The following is a 17838-nucleotide window of genomic DNA, read 5'->3' as shown; positions in this document are numbered from 1 at the left end:
GGGGGCGGGGTTAGGCGCGGTGACGGAACGCGGCGGAGGGGCGGGGTTAGGCGCGGTGACGGAACGCGGCGGGGGGGCGGGGTTAGGCGCGGTGACGGAACGCGGCCGGGGGGAGGGGTTAGGCGCGGTGACGGAACGCGGCCGGGGGGAGGGGTTAGGCGCGGTGACGGAACGCGGCGGGGGGGCGGGGTTAGGCGCGGTGACGGAACGCGGCCGGGGGGAGGGGTTAGGCGCGGTGACGGAACGCGGCGGGGGGGCGGGGTTAGGCGTGGTGACGGAACGCGGCGGGGGGGCGGGGTTAGGCGTGGTGACGGAACGCGGCGGGGGGGAGGGGTTAGGCGTGGTGACGGAACGCGGCGGGGGGGCGGAGACACATGCGGCGATGTCCGAATGCAGGTCGCTGACGTCACTGGGGGCGGAAGTAGCTGCGGCGACCACGGAGACAGAGTTCTTCCCCATAGCCGCGGAGGTCGCCAATCTGTTGGCGATTGTCTTCATGACGATCGCAGAGCAGGTTGTCTGTGCGGCGATCCCGGAGGCGGTTGTTTGGGCCGCGATCATGAAGGTTGCGAGGTCGGTGGGGGCGGAAGTGACGTCATCGTCGGCGGCGTCTGCGTGTGTAATGGCGCCGGACTGGTTTCGGAGACCGATGGAAGTTTCTGGAACGGTTGAGGAATCCGGAGTTTGGGGGTAAGTGCATGAAAGTTCTTGGTACTTACTGCCTTTAATTTCCGATATGGCTAGAAAGAACTGTTTGTTCAGTCAATGGATTCTTCTGTAAATGAAGAACAGTAGAGGTCCTTTACAGGTCTGTGAGAGAGTTGTCCTGAGCTGGGGCAGGTCTGTGAGAGAGTTGTCCTGAGCTGGGGCAGGTCTGTGAGAGAGTTGTCCTGAGCTGGGGTAGGTTGAGTTGCAGGGAATGTAGGTACCGGCGCATGGCTGCAAGCGTGGAGTGGAGGATCCGGAGGGAGGTCCGTTGCTGGAGGCTGCGGATTTGTTGCAGGTGCTGGTAGTCCTGGTTGGGTCCAAATTGTGTTGGTCGGAAGGTGATCTGGAGTCCATGGGGGATCAGTCGGTTCCGTAGGCAGGTGCTGAGAAAAGAGATATGGCTGTGGTAACGAGTCTGCTTCAGAATGTGGCTGAAGAGCTTCTGTGCAGAGGAGATGACCTGGGGTGTGCAGTGAGAGAGGGACTCACTGAAATCTTTATAGAGAGAGGCAGAGAGCTTCTTCAAGGAAGGCATCCTTGTAAGAGGATTCGCAGTAGGTTGAAATCTTCGAGGAGAAAGTGAGGTCTGCAGATGCTGGAGATCAAAGTTGAAACTTTATTGCTGGAACAGCACAGCAGGTCAGGCAGCATCCAGGGAACAGGAGATTTGACGTTTCGGGCACAGGCCCTTCTTCAGGAATGAGCAGAGAGTGTTCAGCAGGAGAAGATAAAAGGTAGGGAGGAGGGACTTGGAGGAGGGGAGTTGGAAATGTGATAGGTGGAAAGAGGTCAAGGTGAGGGTGATAGGTCGGAGTAGGATGGAGGCGGAGAGGTCAAGAAGAAGACTGCAGGTCAGGAAGGCGGTGCCGGGCTGGTGTTAGAATTCCCAATAATGACATCACAGAATTGGACTAAAAAGGTGCCTGAGGCAGTAAACACAGGCATGATTCATGAGGATCTATGGATAGGAGATGACAACATCCTACACAGTACGCTTTAGAGAAGAACAGGAGGTTCATAGGCACCACTTTGGACAAATATCACCAAATTAATCCTGTGATAACAGGCCTGTACCCAATTTATTCAAACTCACATGCACTGTGTGGCTTCAAGACAAACATCAGCCTGAATTGCCCCAGAAAGGTTCGCAATCTGGGCACCAACATAACCCGGAGGCGGGGGTAATACTGCCCCAACCTCCCCTCACCCTTATCAGTATGGGACAGCCCAATGCAATGTCAGCACCACCACCACCTTCTGTACCAGGCCCCACATCCCTGCCAGAATAGGCCAAACTCAGCTGATAAATAGACACAAAAGGGACAGGGTGGAATTCAATGGGAGCGAGAAACTCCGGCAAATGCTGCAGGAATACCCGGTGAAGTATAATCCCGGTCTCCTGCCCCTGCCGGAGGAGTCACAGCAGATTCAAGCCCGGTTGGACACAGCCCATAGAGCCATCACCAAGGCGATACAGCAGGCCCATGATACAACAAAGAGGTAAAGGAGACTCGAGTAATGACTTGGTGGGAGGATTTCTGGGACTGGGGCTCCAACACACAAATCCATCCCTGTGTCTGCCTTCCTGACAGTGAGAACGGTGTGTGTTGCTGACTCTGGTGAGCCCAGTGTACATCACCAGTCCTCACTGTTACATTTACCCACTGGAAGAACAAACTGTCAAACTCTCAGTCCACTTCCGGTCTCCCCCAGCCTATTGAAACCTTGTCGATATTTGATTAGACCCAATTAAATCAGTCTTCATTACCATTATATGCACAATGTTCTGCGATATTTGTTTTCTTAGCGAATTTTGAGATTTAAACCATTTGCTTGATATTCCCATTTTCCATTCTCTAATGTATAAAGTATTTCCCGGTTTTTATAACGTTTCTTCACTTTCAAGTTTCCAGTTATGAAACATTTTGTTAGAAATTGGTTTCTGATTTTAGAACTTGTTTCGCTTTGCCATTTCATTTGTTGTTTGATCAGGCAAGTGAATCTTAGCCACCCTTGTGCACAAATACGGTTTGATTTTCTTTTATTATTAATGACTTTATAACGTGTGGCCATTGTAGTTTCCCTCTTGTTTTGTATTTGCTCATGTTTCCGATACCTTATTTATTCCAGTTTCTGATACGAGTTACATGTACCTTTCTCATGCCATCTGTAACACTCCAGTTGGTTATGTATGTATTGTGCTTTACTCGAGTCTGAATGGTTTTATACCCACTGGACAGAGACTGGTCTTCTATTATTGGTATGAGCTTTTGTTCAGGATCAAGAGGAGGGACTGTGGCGGGAGAGGTTCCCAAAATAATTGATTTCTGATGAAATTCAACAAAGTGGCCATAAACTAAAGCATGCTGGGAAAGCAAAGGCAGCTTGACTAACATGATGCCAATAAACATCACACAGAATCCAGACAGGCTGCAGCTGCCCACTGACATTTTCCAAACACCCCTGACAGCGGCAGACCCTGTAATACACACCTGAAGTTAGACTTGAATGGGACATTGGAATGTTTCCCTCAGGACAGCCAGAAACATCGAGTCATTCGTCACACATGGAGGGGCATAATGCCTGGATTGGGAGGAGGCTGCATGCACCCAGCACCTACTGTAATGGAAAGATTAAACAGGAAACAGACAAGAAATAAAAAGAATCCTTATTTTGCAGGTGGAGGTGAGGTGTTTGTGTTCCTGCCAGTGGTAGGTGAACCTTTAAAGACAAGGTTTAGTGTGCCTTATCAAATCCAAGAGGATATTGAGGGAGGTAACTGATTTAAGAATGCCAGATAGAAAGAACCCTGTACCATGTGAATTTCGTGGAAAATGTGTTGCTGGAAAAGCGCAGGTCAGGCAGCATCCAAGGAGCAGGAGAATCAACGTTTCGGGCATCAGCCCTTCTTCAGGAATGAGCAAAGTGTGTCCAGCAGGCTAAGATAAAAGGTAGGGAGGAGGGACTAGGGGGAGGGGCATTGGAAATGTGATAGGTGGAGGGAGGTTAAGGTGAGGGTGATAGGCCAGAGAAGGGGTGGGGGCGGAGAGGTCAGGAAGAAGATTGCAGGTTAGGAAGGTAGTGCTGAGTTCGAGGGTTGGGACCGAGACAAGGTTGGGGTGGGGGGTGGGGGAGGGGAAATGAGGAAGCTGGAGAAATCTGAGTTCATCCCTTGTGGTTGGAGGGTTCTTAGGTGGAAGATGAGGCGCTCTTCCTCCAGCCGTCATGTTGCTATGGTCTGGCGATGGAGGAGTCCAAGGACCTGCACGTCCTTGGTGGAGTGGGAGGGGGAGTTGAAGTGTTGGGCTACGGGGTGGTTGGGTTGGTCGGTCCAGGTGTCCCAAAGGTGTTCTCTGAAACGTTCCGCAAGTAGGCGGCCTGTCTCCCCAATATAGAGGAGACCATATCGGGTGCAGTGGATGCAGTAAATGATGTATGTGGAGGTGCAGGTGAATTTGTGGCGGATATGGAAGGATCCTTTGAGGCCTTGGAGGGGAGTAAGGGGGGAGGTGTGGGCGCACGTTTTGCATTTCTTGCGGTTGCAGGGGAAGGTGCCGGGAGTGGAGGTTGGGTTGGTGGGGGGTGTGGACCTGACAGTGGAGTCACGGTGGGAGTGGTCTTTTCAGAACGCTGATGGGGGGAGGGGAGGAAAATATATCCCTGGTGGTGGGGTCTGTTTGGAGGTGGCGGAAATGACGACGGATGATACGATGTATATGGAGGCGGCGGAAGATGAGGCACTCTTCCTCCAGCCATCGTGTTGCTCACTTTCTCCTTGAAGATCTCCAACATCTGCAGTCCTCACTTTCTCCTCCAACCACAAGGGATGAACTCAGATTTCTCCAGTTTCCTCACTTCCCCTCCCCCCCCCCCCCCCCCCCCCCTCACCTTGTCTCAGTCCCAACCCTCGAACTCAGCACCACCTTCCTAACCTGCAATCTTCATCCTGACCTCTCCGCCCCCACCCCCTCTCCGGCCTATCACCCTCACATTATCACCTTCATCTTAACCTCCTTCCAACTATCGCATTTCCAATGCCCCTCCCCAAAGTCCCTCCCCCAGCCCACTGCTGGACACACATTCCTCATTCCTGAAGAAGGGCTCATGCCCAAAACGTCAATTCTCCTGCTCCTTGGATGCTGCCTGACCTGCTGTGCTTTTCCAGCAACACATTTTCAGCTCTGGTCTCCAGCATCTGCAGTCCTCACTTTCTGCATGTGAATATATTCAAAAAAGGTATTTTGACAGGGAAGGTAAATAAAGAGAATGTGATGCTGCTCCCAACACAGCGACGAGCCAAGTTCAGAGACTGAATTGGACATTCCTCATCATTAAATTGGACAATGAGGAAGTTCTCAATAATGGGGTTAAATCAAGTTACCTTCCAGTGGAAACCTAAATGGCCTGAAAGTTAGTAAAACCACATGGGAATAAACTGGGAGATAATCTATTAAGCGTGATATGGATGTAGGAAATATTGTTCCAGTTAAGCCACATCTTTAGACTTAAGCCACTAAAGTTAGTTCAGATTGAAAAGCTATTTGAACGCATGCTCAAAGACAATATAATCATAATGAGTTTTGGTGAATGGAGCTTACTCATAGTAATAGTGTCAAAACCAGATGGTACCCAATGATTATGTATGGACTATCAAAAAACTCAATGCAGTTACAAAATCTGATTCATATCCTATTCTATTTTTGGAATACTGAAATATAAATTCTTTGTCTCACCTTTTCAATACAAATTTGGAATTTATAGGATACTCACAGGTACCTTTATCTGAGAGAGCTTTCATGACACCAAACGGATTGTGCCAATTTAGCCATGCTATTTCTTATGAAAAATGTGCCAGCCCCATGTCAAAGACTAACTATTTTGAAATTACCACTAACTGTGGTATTCATCATTCCTTAGTTACATATGGAAAAAGAAACATTTGAAGCATCGATCAGAATTATTGTATTGCCTTCGGGCAGCAGGCTTGGTGATAAACCCGGCGCAGAGTGAATTCACAAAAGCACAAGTCACATTCCTGGGCCATGTGATCGAACACACACACACCCCGCCCATGGGATGTGAAAACAAAAAGGTTTTGGGGAGTTTGCCGTTCCAAAGAGAGATGTACCATGGTTCCTGCAACTGACTCATTTTCATCGGAAGCTCGTAGGGAATTTTAGTCTGTGGCTGCTTCATTGATGGACTTGAAGAACATGAACTTTCAGTGGATGGAATTCTGGCAGAAGACATTTGACATCCTGAAAGCTGTGTTAACCACTGCCTCATTGTTAGGCACACAGTTATACAAAGCCATTCAAGGTGGCTATCAATGAGAGGGATTTGGGTGTCGGCGCTGTATTCTTGCAAGATGACAATAAGTTAGAAAGGCTGATGGAATATTTTTCCAGAAAATTGAAGAATCAAAAGAAATATTCCATGATAGAGGAGACCTTGAGCTTAGAGTTGGTGTTGCAACATTTCAACATTTATATTGTCAGTTCGGTGTTCGAGCTAATTGTATACACACTGATCATAACCATTTAATGTTTCAGGGATAAATTAAGGGTAAAAATTCCAGACTGTTTGGATGGAGCTTATTATTGCAGTCAGTTTGAAAATGAGACACATGGCAGGATGGGGGAAGGTAAATGCTGATGCATTGTCACAGCTTTGAAGGAGTTGGAGGTGTTCAGTACCAGGAGAAAACTGACAGAATGGTCTGTAATGGTGAATGCCTGCAGGTTTAGAGTCAGTGTGTATTTATTGTGGTCTGTGGAGGAGTTGAGGTTTTTTTTTAGAAAAAAAGAGGGAGGTGTGAAAATATTACGGTTTTAAGATATGTATTTTATCCTTTTTTTGGGTTAGATTTTAAGACAGAGGTGCCAAGGTGTCTATTTGAATCCAATTCAATAAACAACTTGAGGTCTTGGTTGGTTTTACAAAGGCTGGAACAATAGAAGCAGCCTGAATGGGTGGGGTCAAGCTTCCCCACAGCCAGCAATGTTCGGTTTAGTTCCTCAGTAGCAGTTGTTGCTGGGGTATGAAGCTGGGCTTGGAAGCTGCAGTTCACCTTTCCATTGCCCAATTTGATTTCCTCCTGGACTGGAGAATTGCATATGAGGCCATCTCTTTTATTGAATTTGCCTTGACCAAGGGTGTATTTATGTTACTATATTGGAACAATTTAATTAATAAACAGTAACTGAAGACAGAGATAGATTCCTTAGTGTGGAAACAGGCCCTTCGGCCCAACAAGTCCACACTGACCCTCCGAAGAGCAACCCACCCAGACCCATTCCCCTACATTTACCCCTTCACCTAACACTACGGGCAATTTAGCATGGCCAATTCACCGAACCTGCACATTTTTGGACTGTGGGAGGAAACTGGAGCACCTGGAGGAAACCCACACAGACACGGGGAGAATGTGCAAACTCCACAGTCGCCTGAGGCTGGAATTGAACCCAGGTCTCTGGCGCTGTGAGGCAGCAGTGCTAACCACTGTGCCACTCAAATTATAGCATTAATATTTCCAATGGAATTACTCTCCACTTTCTGGTTTATTTTGAGATATTTGAACGATGAAGAATGAATAAAGTTTGTTTTGCTTCAAGTCTGGCAGGTTGGCCAGTTGAATTGTATCCAGAATGCAGCGCCTGGCACTTTCCTTCAAAATGAGAAAAGGTTGGGGTCTCGTGTATCTTCATAATGTACATGGCGGGGGGGGGGGGGGGAGGGGTGGTTTGGTCTGGTCCCTAACAGCAGTGTAAGAACTGTATGACTCAACTGCCTATGCCAAGGATGCGTTTATGGGATACTGCCATTGCAGCAGCCTTTAACTGCCCTAGTGAAATAAAACAGACAGGCAGGAGGCTGGAAGAACACTGCAAGCCAGGCAGCATCGGTGGGGGAGGAGTCAACATTTCAGGGGTAACCCTTCGTGGGAGAGAACTTCTTCAAAGTGGGCATTCTTTGAAGAGACCTCACAGTGGAACAAACTTGGTGAGAGATTAAAAAGACTGCAGATGCTGGAAATAAAACCCATCAGGAAGGGAGGCTGGAAATACAGGCACAGCAACTGGAATAAACAGGGCATCAAAACTGGCCAAAATACAAAGCATGCTGGGAATATGTGAACCAAGACAAGAGACAATTCAGCCTCAGGGACATGTCATTGCAAGATCTCAAACCCAGACAATTGCCAACTAGAGGCACATCAGAACACATCAGGAAGTGTGAAAGGGCAATTCAGCCCTTCCTGATGAACAAACACTATGCATGGGGCTGAGATGCCTCAGCAAGGCTAGAGACCAGGTGTATATTCTGGGCCAGACTTCCGGGCACAAGAGCAGACACAAAGGGGTTACTGTTAAGGAAGCCAGACAGCCATCAGCAGCACATCAAGATGAATGAACCAATTAATTCAATACCTCTGAACTGGTCAGGTCCTTGGAAAGTTCCAGAAGGTAGCCAGGAGGGTAGAAGCCAGCCTGGCAGGACTTGGGGAACTTGCACTCTCCAACTGGACTCAAGGTACATGGGGACACGCAGTGACCAGAGCAGCTCACCCTCCGACCAGAGAGAGATTTCACCCGGATAGAGAGGAACAGACCAGACCAAACCATTCGACAGACCAGCTACCAGCATCTGGGAAGGATTTTCAGTTTCTAAAGAATCAGATAGTTCAAAATAAATAGTTGGCCAAAGTTTGAACTTGAACTTTTAACCTTGGTTCAAATAAAGTTGTGACCTGGTTCCCTGCCTGGAGACTTGTGCTGTGTAGCCCCTTCCGAACACACCCCATGGTGCCTGGGGATGTTAATATTGTGTACATTGGTTAAGGTGTCCACAGGGTCTTAGAGGCCCCCTGTTCCATATAACATTTTGGCTTCAGTACAAAGTGACCCTTTACGTCCTTTTAACCTGAACTGCCTTCCTTGCCGGTATCTTGCACGTTCAGCCTGAGCTGGTCTTGAAGAGAGCAGCTGCCCCACGTGAAGGCCAGGGTATAAACTGAACATGAGAAACACTGACACTGACCACCACAAAGTCCCAGGAACAAATCCAGTCCCCAGGAGGAACCGGTCTCAGCCCAGAACAGGCTAACGGGCAGCTTTGGGGTTCTCCCTCCCCATGGAGATAAGTGAGAGGCTTGACACTGACCCAGCCACACCTGATCCCCCTCTGGCCCACAGACGGGGAGCCCCACCATCTTTCCCCAGGGTGACTGTGCCCCCAGCACCCCACCCCCTGACCCATGTACCCAGGGGAAGGGAAGACCCAGGTCTGTTTTTTGATGAAATCTATCTCCAGGCTGTCACACACTGATTGGACACTGAGGGTCACATGCCTCAGGCCAGCAGGCCATTCAGACCCACCCCGAGGACCAGCAACTCAGGAGGGAGACCCCTGACACCAGGAACTGAGGTCCTCCCTGCCATCGGGCAAGATAAGGCAGACCCCATCGAGGTGCTAGACAAATGCAGCCAACCAGAAAAACACTCCAACAGTTTTGCCCGGAGACTGTGTCCAGTTTGTCCAAGATTTCGGGGATATGACCCACACCACACTAACCCACAGGCAAAAGCTGGGTCCACACCTTTGTCTCCCATTACCTCAAAAAGGGGGAGGGAGGGGTCTGTGGAATTCAACGCCTCTAACACCTCCTGTATTGAGGCCGGGGTCATCCACAAATTGATCGCTATAGGAGAGAGGGACATGAGGACACAACAGCCATCCAGGAAAGTCAGTCCGTCTAAGCGTGGTTCAGACTTCCTACAGCCACCCCCCTCCAACTGGCAGGAATGGGAGAAGGGGCAGGAATAGGTGAAGGGGCACGAATGGGAGAAGGGGCACGAATGGGAGAAGGGGCAGGAATAGGTGAAGGGGCAGGAATAAACCACAAAGCCCCTGACAGACCTCACCCACCTCCAGAACAAGCCAGCACCCACCCCCTTCCTCTGGACCTACCCCATGCAGCTGAATTGGAGACTTTGCCCACTGCTGCAGGGCACCCCAAACCCAGTCATGGTCACGAGGAAGTTGGCAGCACCCCACTGTACCCAGGGCTCCCCACTGGAAGGAGCTGTGTGGGTGACAGTCACAGCGACCCCCCCCCCCGTGTAGTGATTGGGACCAGGTGGATCTGGTGGACTATGAGCTCTTTGATGAGGGATGTTAATCTGGGCCAAATCAGGAAGCCCTGGCTGACCAGTATTACCAGGGGATTGAGAATCTCCTCAGTTCAGGAACCTGACTCGGAGCTGGCTGGTCACAGCCAGTGTACTCTGCCCAAGTAAATCAAGGGGGATATGGTGACAGGGTCTGAGGGCTCAGGTCTCAGATCGGGATGGATTTGGATCGGTTTAAACAGACTTGGGGATTACTGTCCCAGACTTTAAAATAAACCTTCGGTGGAAAGATATGGTTAGTTTGGGTTACTTGTGGTTGGTCAAATCAAAAGCTGGGGGAAATGGCTTTTAACATTGCGAAAAACGTTCTGGGTTTGAACACACTTCCCAAATTTGCTGAGGAAGTTTAGAAAGAGAAACTTTCAGAATTAGCAGACAGGCTAAAATTTCCAAATTACCAAAATTCAATGATAAAAGGTGCAGAAGCCTTTTTCATTGTTTTTGAGAGACTGGCGAGGCAGATGACTGGGCCAGAGACTGTGGGGGTAATGGTCGTTCCCCCCAGTGGTAGTTGGTAGGTGGGGCGAGTGAGGTGTTTGCAGTGCTGTCAGATGGGGGTGTGAAGAGATTGTGAAGATGGTAAACAGGCTCTCGAGTGGCTACAAATGGATTTCAGAAACATATAGGCAGCAGGTCGGCAACAAAGGAACCAGGTCAGACATGTATCTGGTTTGAAAGTATTAAACATAACAACGTCCATAGACAGGGGAGGGCATTAAAGATAGAAAAGACACACAGGGATCTTAAAAATTATTCTGAAACTTAAAAACTCACTTTCAGAGATGATAAGAATTCTGAGGAACAGAAAATTTAAACATCAGCGCAGTCATTTCTGTGGCTATGGGAGAAAACAGGACGCGCCTGAAGAACTTTTGATCTTATTGCTGGGGTAAGCATTTCTGGTTTATTTTGTGAATCTTGATTTACTTGATCCTGCTGTCGAAGACTGGGCCCAGGATGCAGGAAAGAATGTGATATTTTTTCTGGGCAACTGACATTGGGGCAGGTGAAAAACAATGAGCAATCCTTCGGACTGCTTGCAGACCCACAGCATTTTCAGTCACAAGGGGGTTTAAATGTTCCCAGAGGCACTAGGTACCAGAACTTTCCGAGAATTGACAGTTGTTTAAGGAATATTCCGACCACAAACCATCTCTAGTCCTAAGATGCCATTGGTTTTCTTCAGCTGTTAGAGGACTGGAGAATCCGTAGAGATTTTTGACGAGGTTGAGGCGACTGGCAGAGGCAGGTGGTTTTGGGTTGATACTGAAGGAGATGCTGAGAGACCGTTCTGAGGCATGGGAGACATGGGGGTGGAGCCAGCTTTCCCATTGTTAGTCAGTACGTGGGGATGTGGGATTAATGACATAACCACACAGAAGGATCTGCCGGCTGAAGCCCATCTGGACTTCAAACAGCTACTACACCTGGGTTTGTCATTAGAAACTGCAGCAAGTGCATCATGGGAGCTGTCAGGCCATCCCAATGAAGGGGACACTCACCTGTCTGACTTAGCTTGGGCAGCACCATTTGAGTGTGGACAATCCCAGAGCCTCAAGCTGGGCATGTCCTGAACAGAGGGGCCCAAAGGCCAGCCCTCACCAGGACCTCAGCCAATTGGCTGAAGAGTCCTTCAGGATCTGGCTCAGACGCCATTGTAGTTGCTGCTGGAATGTGGACTCAAGACAGCAAAGGGTCCCACAAGGTCTGACCTGAGTAACAAACTTGTTGGCTGGTACCCAGGAGAGTGCCCACCTGGCAAAGCCCCCCTCCACGTGGGTTGGGACAATCCAATGGCTTCGCAACATCCAAATCAGATGGTATTAAAAACACTGTTTGGGTAAATGGTCTCCCAGTTCCCATGGAAGGGTCTGTTCTGGTATAAAACATCCTGGACACCCTTGCGGTCACTCCTGACAATATCCGACTGTGGGCACAAAGATCCTGTCCTGGTGAAACAAACAGCTGGTGGGAATGGGGGAAGGAGAAGGGCCATCACAACCAGGATTGAAACCTTTCTGATCCCAGCAAGACCAGGTCACCATCGAGGACGGCAGATTACTGTGTGGAGCAAGTGGGATTGTCAGAGTAAAGGTCATCACCAGATACTGACTGAACCCCACCAGGGTCATCCAGGGGTGTCCAAGATGAAGATACAAACAAGGAATTATGTCTGGTGGCTGGGATTGGATGCTAACACAGCTGCATTGGTGGGCAGTGCCCAGAGTACCAAGGATAAAAATTACCACCAGCTGAGCTCCCATCATTGTGGGAATGGCTCGGTTATACATCGACTATGCAGGTCCTTCCATGGGCACAATGGGCATTGACAATGACCAGGAACTAAGTGGTTGGACGCGCAGAAAGTTTATTCAGCAAACTCAGGGATGAGAATGATGGAGAAGCTGTGAGCATCGTTCACGATACACAGAGTCCAGGAAGTATCAGTCATAGAGAGTGGAGCATCATTGACCTCAGGGAATACTCACATTCTGTGGGAAAACGGCATTTTCCTCATAAGGACAGCTCCATGCCAACCATCATCCAATGGTCTGGTGGAAAGTGTTGGGGAGATTTCACTGCGGTGTTTAATGTAGGGCTAGGGAGGGTGACACTTCCAGCCCTGAAATGGTTAACAACAGCCAAGCGAGCTGCTGCTGGCGACTGCATGACTACCTGGCTGGAGCTTGTAAGGGATATGCATAATGTTAATTAAATCTTGGAGCCTGTAAATACCAGCCAGTATCAATTGCCCCATCGAAACTCGGGATTAATAAAGAAACTGATCGGAATCTGTAACTGTTAGACAAGTGTGAATTGCTCTATCGGAACCTGTAACTAGTGAGTGTGAATGGCTCTATTTAAGTCTAAAGTTGATAAGTGTAATTGACAATTTAGTTAAACTAAAACTATTGAAAATGGCTAGCCTGTCAGACGCATAGTAATTCCTTGACACAATGGACTATTGAATACGGGATCGGAACCGCTCCCAGGGATGGCTGAGCCATTGTCAAGCACAGCAGGAGCTGGACAGGCACTTCGATGTGGCCAATAGGAGGACGGATCCCCAGCGCGCGCAGATGAATGGACCAATGGGGAAGGCGAACTGACCGGGGACTCCAGGCAGCGCGAAGTATAATTGTGTCAACTTTGAACGGGAAGGGAGAACGCCTTCTCCAACGAATGCATGCTTGTAGATTTGTTGTATCAGTTAAGATTCTGTGAATAAACTGCTGTCTGCGTCTAATCATAGTTGCCAGTGTGAGTCTCTCCTTCCAAAAGAACACGCAAAGACGGGACCCTCCGGGTCCGTCTTAACATTTGGTGACCCCGACGCGGGAAGGAAAAGAGACAACAGCGAGTTGGCAACGTTGGCGGATCAGGGAGCAGACAACCTTCGGCCGAAGTTTTCTAAAGGTGGGGAAGCGCCTGTTAAATCCAAGGCTTCCAGTAGTTAGATTTACTCTCAGTTAGTTTCTTGTCTGCTCTCCGACCCTCACCAACCCAAAAAAAAAAACCTGATCAATTTGACAGCAGCATCGCAGAGTCCTGACTGGTAAGCTTTTACTAACCTTTTGACGTACCCAGAGTGTGAATTTCTAGCGTGGCTTTCGGAGCCGGAGCGCATATATATTTGTACCCAGTGTGTGAATTTCTAGCGTGGCTTTCGGAGCCGGAGCGCATATATATTTGTACCCAGTGTGTGAATTTCTAGCGTGGCTTTCGGAGCCGGAGCGCATATATATTTGTACCCAGTGTGTGAATTTCTAGCGTGGCTTTCGGAGCCGGAGCACATATATATTTGTACCCAGTGTGTGAATTTCTAGCGTGGCTTTCGGAGCCGGAGCGCATATCTGTTTTGCCTGATTTTGCAGATAGTTCTGCCTGACGATTACCTGACGTTTCCTACCTGAGCGCTGACCATATTCGACTTCCTGGATCCATGTTAATGAGCACTTAAACCTGACGGACTTTTGGTTTGTATATTTGTTATGACCACCGAACATACCCGGGGTGACAGAGGTCGGAGCTCTCCTTATGAAGAGGGTGTAACCGTACAGACGTCTGCCTTAGACCGGTTGTTAAGAGCAGAGATCTGCCACGCGAAGGTCAGGTTTTGAAAGACGTACTGTTTTTGAAGCGGTTCCCTTCAGGGGAGATCCGACATGGGGGACCTGAATTTCGGACCACCTAAGTTGACTCACCTCAGGACAGCAGGTCCCGGAGTGCCATGGTGGCACTGCAGGGACGGTGGGGACATGCCTATTCATAGTCAGTTACTGCTGGATAGCGTAGCCCTGCATAAGGAAAAGTTGGACCTGGTGATTGCCCAAGCACCGGAACAAAAGGGAATTATCCTGACAAGATTGAGGGAAACATTTAAAAATCCCACATTAATGATCAAAATTCTGGATGGTCTCTACAGGTCACCACATTATTCGGCTCTCCAAACAATTGTGCTAGGCAAGCCCCCCGCTGGGTGGGCACCCCCGAGCACTGATAGCTCCCGGGAATGGAAAACAAAAATGGTTGTGACCCTTACCCCGCAGTGGCGATACAGACCGGTTTGTTCCCCTAATGGCCCAATTGTTTCGGACGGTCTTACCCGGGAGCTAGACTATTTAACCGCGGCTGTTACTTTACCCGCTGATGCATACACTGACGAGTCCACCCCAGTCCCGAAAATCCCCGACTCGCGGGCACCGACAGGGGAGATATTGGTGGAAATCAGGACCCAGTTACGGGAGAATAATACTGCTATGGAGGCTAAACGAAAAGTCCGTAACCTAGAGAATAGTCTCAAGCTGTGGCGGGTTAAGAACTGGTTCCCTAAAGATGACCAACCCTTCTTTACAAGCGAATTTGATGCCTTCCGAGCTAAAGTCCAAACCTTCTTGCGGGAGGGGAAAGGGGATACCAAGAAAGGGTTTTTTAATTTAGTCAAATCTTCCAATAAAAAGGAGGATGGAGATGTTTACTTGCAGGAGCTTATGATACGCTTCCAAAGCCACTTACCGACTTCACCTATTCACACACCAGTATTGGGTGAGCAGGGTCCTGTCCCGGAATGTGAGCCAGAGTGGTCTCTGAACCCTACTCCAGTTTACCCCCCTACACCTTACACTTCTCCTGTGGCCGTGCCGACCCAAGGTGCCAACCACGAGGGAAGTCCGCCACCCCCTTACACCAGCCCACAGTCAGGATCACCCGCTCCCGGTGCATCGCCCACGGCCCCGCTTGCGGACACCAGGGCACCACTGTGTCCGCTCCAACCGCGTTGCGAGGGGCCAACCATACAGGCGCCTGTTGTCAAAGTTCTAGGGGGAAATATCGCGTAAGAGGACCCGGTCCGAGACCGTGTAACAGAGGGACTGGAGAGTGTGCTCAATAATCATGAGCAGAAACTAAACGCCCTCACTGAAATGGTCGCAGCCGGGACAGGGATGGTAAAGGCAGGGGGCGGTCTGTGTCGGATCGGCCAGCCGGACGGCATCCCACAGAGATGGGAAGTACAGGACGTGGAGGTACAAGGGGAGGGGTGCTGCCCCGTGCTAGGACAGGATGGCTCCCATGCCCCAAAAAATCCTTCCCTGGGAAGACATGCCAAATTGGCTTCAATGAATGGCCAGTCCGCCAAGTCTGAACAGGCGCCCCGGGGAATTCAAAAAATCCCGGCAGGACATTAGGTCCATTGCTGCGGAAGGGGAAACTTTAATTGTTACGGGAGCTCGCCTCCAGAGCAAGCTTGTGAAGGGAGGACACTGGAATACGCCAATCCTTCCCGTCTCCAAGGGGATGGGCAAGGGGTGGTGCATGGTCCATGACCTCCGAAGGATAAATGAAGCCACGGAGACTTTAAACCTGAAGGTCCCTGACCCCCTACGTTGCACTGCAGGCGCTCACGCCTGCCAGCCGCTTTTTCTCTGTCATAGACCTGGCTAACGCTTTCTTCTGCCTTCCACTGCACCCAGAGTGTCAGGAGTGGTTTGCCTTCACCTTTGAGGGAGAGCGGTACACATACAATCGCCTCCCACAGGGGTACAAAGACTCCCCAGGCCTGTTTAGTGCGGCTTTGACCCCTATACTTAAACAGATATCGCTTCCCACCAGCACCACAATCATACAGTATGTCGATGATTTGTTGATTGCCAGTGAAACTGATACCCAGAATTTGGAGGCGGTCCGCACCTTGCTGGACACCCTTGTGGCAGCCGGTTTTAAAGTGAAACGGGAAAAGTGCCAGATAGCCCGAAAATCAGTATCCTTTATGGGACGGATAGTGGGAAAAGGGGGCACCACACTTTCAAGAGCGCACAGGGAAGCAATCCTCTCCTATGGCACCCCTATAACAGTACAGGACATGATGGCCTTCCTGGGGTTATGTGGGTATTCTCGCACCTACGTCCCTAACTTTGTGGATATAACGTCCCCACTCAGGGAAATGATCACGGAGGTTGGGGCAAAGAGGCTCAAGAGTCAATTGCGATGGAACGCGGAGAGAGAGAAATCGTTCAAGGAGGTGAAGCAAGCTTTGGGAGCAGCGGCCACGCTAGCGCACCCAGACTATAAGAAAGGTTTCCACCTGGACGTGGCAGAGACTGGGGGGATAGTAAACGCCGTCCTCTACCAAAAGGACCGAGGCTGCAGGAGAGTGCTGGGGTATTACAGCTGCCGTTTAGAGCCCATTGAGACAGGACAGCCAGGCTGTGCCAGATTTGTGGCAGCAGTAACGAAAGCGGTCAACAACACTGACCATCTAGTACTCTGCCATCCCTTGACTATTCACACAGATCACAGCATAGGAGCCTTTCTGGCCTCCAACTCATTCAGCTTTTCAGCTGGGCGGCAGGTTAGAATTGAGAATGCCCTTCTATCACCGCACATTACGTTTGCATCCGATAGGGGGAGTACTAGGAATATGATGGTGGGAGTAAATGGGGGATCCTTGAAACCCCACGACTGTGTGGCCAGAGTGGCTGAGGAGAGGAGGATACGTAAGGGGTTGCACACAGAACCCCTGGCCGAGGTAGACTGGGACCTGTACACCGATGGCAGCAGCCATCGGGAAACAGGCGGCGTACGAGCCTCGTATGCCGTGGTCAGAGATTCAGGGGGGGTATATGACACCATCGAGTCTGGGGAAATCCCACAGCCTGCATCTGCACAGCTAGCAGAGATTACAGCCCTGACAAGGGCATTAGAACTGAGTGAGGGACACCGAGTTAACATCTTCACTGACTCCAATTATGCATGGACCGCAGTCCACGTAGAGGGCACAGCATGGGTTAGACGTGGTTTTAAAACCAGCACGGGGAGGCCGGTAAAACACGACCAGAGTTTGCGACGGTTGCTCCAGGCAGTGCATCGTCCAAGGGAAGTGGCAGTAGTGAAAGTGCAAGGACACTCTGCCTTACGTACCAGGGAAGCGCTGGGAAATGGTGCAGCTGACAGGGCAGCCAAGCTCGCAGTGCAGATGGTCACCCTGAGGTCAGGGACAGACACCCAACAGAGTCCGGGGCCGGGGGAGGGTAGCAGTGATTCCCCTGGGGAGGCGGCTCGGGTTGATGCCGTTAGGCATCTGTGTGAGCTGCAGGGACGGGCGAGCAGTGCTGAGGTCAGGGAATGGGAGAATAAAGGCGCAGTCCGACAGTATGTGGAGGTCGAAGGGTCTCAACAGCCCCTTTGGCGATCCCCGGGAGGAGAGGTCGTGGCCCCAAGGGCTCTCCTGCCAACACTTTTCTCTGAAATACATGGGCCGACACACGTGGGAGTTGCCCAAGTTGTAAGAACCGCCCAGAACCACTGGTGGGCACCCCGGCTGCGGGAACATATAGAGAACCTGAGGGCTGGGTGCAGGGTGTGTAATGAGTACAACACCAGGAGAGTTCTCCCACACCCGATGTTAAAGTTCCCAACCCCGACAGGGCCGTGGCAGGAA

At 50.2% G+C, this 17838-nt stretch overlaps 1 protein-coding gene across 4 annotated transcripts in view; it reads left to right on the top strand.

The window, feature by feature from the left end:
* The first annotated feature begins 392 nt into the window (after positions 1–392).
* LOC148141831 (uncharacterized) overlaps positions 393–17838 on the top strand; it is a 44575-nt gene continuing 27129 nt past the window's right edge. For 3 of the 4 annotated variants that reach the window (XR_015752522.1, XR_015752521.1, XM_087977993.1), the window contains exons 1-2: positions 393–690; positions 10680–10788. The gene's annotated coding sequence lies outside the window, so the exon portion shown is untranslated. The remainder of the gene's footprint in view (positions 691–10679; positions 10789–17838) is intronic. The other variant, XM_087977994.1, reaches the window with a different exon arrangement.

The sequence above is a fragment of the Chiloscyllium plagiosum genome, unplaced genomic scaffold (genome assembly GCF_037043375.1).
Source record: "Chiloscyllium plagiosum isolate Xiang-an unplaced genomic scaffold, Cpla_swu_hap1 HiC_scaffold_32, whole genome shotgun sequence".
NCBI lineage: Eukaryota > Metazoa > Chordata > Chondrichthyes > Orectolobiformes > Hemiscylliidae > Chiloscyllium > Chiloscyllium plagiosum.
The sequence above is the reverse complement of the archived record's forward strand: the minus strand, read 5'-3'. Positions and strand labels throughout refer to the sequence as shown.